Source organism: Neopelma chrysocephalum, unplaced genomic scaffold (genome assembly GCF_003984885.1).
Source record: "Neopelma chrysocephalum unplaced genomic scaffold, ASM398488v2 Primary Assembly neopelma1_84, whole genome shotgun sequence".
Taxonomy (NCBI): domain Eukaryota; kingdom Metazoa; phylum Chordata; class Aves; order Passeriformes; family Pipridae; genus Neopelma; species Neopelma chrysocephalum.
This window is the reverse complement of record NW_020897746.1, coordinates 7524722-7527879: the sequence shown is the minus strand read 5'-3', so window position 1 is coordinate 7527879 and position 3158 is coordinate 7524722.

Below are 3158 nucleotides of genomic sequence, written 5' to 3'. Positions count from 1 at the left end.
GCCTTTTTTGTGCAGAAGGACCGATCACAGCTCGATGTTGCCGACTGTTTAAGGGTCAATGTTTTGCATTATATGGTTGTCAACATGGCATCAGTCAGTTGGCACAGCTGCCTGGCCACTCCCTCCTCCCCCAGCACTTTCATGGAAAAAAAGATTTATCTCACAAGGCTACTCCAGGGACCAAAGCTTTCAAAAAAAGGCATTACTGTGTGACCTTTTTTCTTGGTAAATAAGGAGTGGTGATTACTAAGAAAGCACAAACAGTTCTGAAAAGAGAGTTTATTTTCTATTTTCATGTACCTTTATGTAAGTGTTGTTATTTGTCACTTGTACGTCCATGTGTTGCCCTTAGCTTAGGGACAGAAGCTAAAGTTTGAACCCAAGACCTTTGGTATCTGCACTACTGGGTAGTGTGGCTTGTAGGCTGGGGTGAGTTCAGAGGCTGACTTCCTACAGCTCTGCCCCAACACAATGGGATAGCAACTGTTGTGGGGCAGCTGGGTCTGGGAACACAAACCCAAGCTCCAGCACAGCTACCAAAGGCAGCCTAAGATACAGCACAACCCAGTCCCACACATGGATCAGGGACCTAAATACTAACTGAATGAAAACAGAGGGTTACTATTCTGGGGCAAGAAGTGGGAGTTTCAAAAGTGCCCACAACTTGACCCCCATATTTAGTATTTCTCAGGCTTTAGGATAGTCTCCCATATGGTCTAGCAGCTCGGATACCTGGTTTTCATCCAGGTGGTCCAGGTTGAACTCCTGGTATGGGAAGCTTTTGATTTTATTCCTGGAAGTGTTCAAAGCCAGGTTGGATGTGGCTCTGAGCAACCTGGTCTAGTGGAAAGCGACCCCGTCCGTGTCAGGGCAATGGAATGAGATAAGTTTGAAGGTCCCTTCCAGCCCAAACCATTCTGTGATTTTATGATTCTCTTTAGCTGCTGCTGCTCTCAGTGGGAAATGATACCCCAAGGAAACTTGCTGATCTGGCCTATCAATGGGATTAATGTACCTAAATCGCCCACCTGTTTTTTAGAATGGAAATAATCTGTATTAATTCTACCCTAACACCTAACCTTCCTGCTACTGAAATAAATGCTGAGTAATCCATTGAATTCTATGGTGGGGAACCAAACCAGTAAACTGGACAACTCCCTCATCAGCAAATCCTACCTGGCCAGAAGTGAAAACAGCAATGAACACTACACTGATGTTTCAGGCCCCAGATGATTTTCAGTGTGTGCTTTGAATATGGATATCTGTATGTGGAAGAGTGCTATATTGTGTTTTCCTGCATCTGTCTCTGTGTGGCACTGGTGCACTTTGAGTAATTCTTGAAGATGAACTAAAGATGTGGGATTTTGATGGATTCAACTGCTGTGCAGACGTTTATATATTGTTGTCATTCCATTTTACTCAGTGCCTTCCAAAAACTTTGCAAAAGTGCTGAACAGTCCTGACGCCATTTATACACTGTGCACATTCATATTTCTACTATACACAGCCAGAGCAATTATAAGCTTCTGCTACTGTTGTTTTATCAACTGCATTATGTAAAAGCCTTTCTTACAAATTGTTTCATGACTTTTGCAGTTTTCAAGAAGAAAATTCTAAATCCAGAAAGCTGAGAAGTAACAACAGCATCTCCCATCACAGCCATGCATGTGGAAGCCAGTCTATATTCCCCTCTCTTCTATGAGTCAAAGGGAAATCTGTTTTTTCAATATTTTTAGAATATGCAGAAAATCCAGCCTGTCTGCCACACCAAAATTCTTTATATATTTTATATATTTTATATTTCACCATTACCTGCATGACCTAAAATGACTCATTCAAAAGATAGGCAAGGCTATTTAGATCTTGACTTGATTTGGAAGATGGTTGTCACCACCACACCCTCCACTTTCCTAACTTGTTTACATGGATGTAGAAATACTTCTAAACATTTCCTTTATCATGGGATAGTAAAGCAGATGATATATAGGAATAGCTCTCTTTTGTGGGAACTGTGAGAACTGGTCTTACTGCAATAATTCTTTTTTTTTTTGTTCTTTTTTAACTACCCTTTAGGTCAGACACTTGACTTACTGTTAATTTCCCAGAAGTCATCTACTATGTAGGAGGAAATCTGTGTATTTTACCTATATGCAGTATTTTAGATAGATCTTGTGTATAAATTGTAGTGGACTGGGACAGAGAAAGACTCATCAGTCAGGCAGTAATTCAGCCAATGGCCTGTAGGTTAGCTTAAAGCTCATAATTTTCTTTCTACTGCTGGAGAGTCCATAACAAGTGGCTGAAATCCTCCATGTTCATTAGACTGACCATGTTCAGTGTGTGCTCTTTGTGCCCTCCCTACTGGCAGAGCAGGGAAGCAAAATACAAAATGTCTCTTGACACCATCCTTTACCTTGGACAAGTCACTTTTTCAGCTCTTTGTCTGCGTTTCCCTTCATGTCCTTGTGCCCTGTAAGTTCTTTGGGGTACTCAGTGCAGGTGGCAAAACAAGAAAAGCCCTCTCTGTAGAGCCATGGGAGGAGATCATTCCCACCCTGACTTAAATCTCAGCTGAATCTGCTGGATCCTACTGCAATAGTCTCTAACACAAATCCTGGTTATGGTGAAATTACAGGGCCTGGAGTTTGCTCCCAGGCTTCCCCCTGGCTTGGCCAGAAAGCTGCCACGGTGGCTAAAGATTCAGAGGTTCTGTAACCAAGACTAAGGATTTGGCTTCTGGTGGTGTGGTGTATCCCTCTGCTAATTAAAAGCACATTGTCCACATAAGGAATGCAGCTCTTCAAATGGGAACGTCATGTAATTATGAAAGCAGTAGGAGATAAGAATAATTGTTTTCAGTTCCAGATGTCCTGTCTTCTTCAGCACCACAGGGAGATTAAGTGAAAGTCGAGCAGGGCAATAACAAAGTTCACAGGCACAGCGGGATAACTGATGTTGACCAAAGTACTGGTAGGATCTAATGGAGTTCAAAGAAAATTCCTTTCCATATTCTTGGTCAGCAGAAAGGTTTCTCACAGTCGTTGTAAGCACATCCATTTCATGAGCCTGATTACCCCCGGAGTGGGTGGTTTGCATAGCCATCAACCAACTAGGCTGAACTCCCTTGTGCTGTGAACTGTGTTAATGAGAGGGGAGCT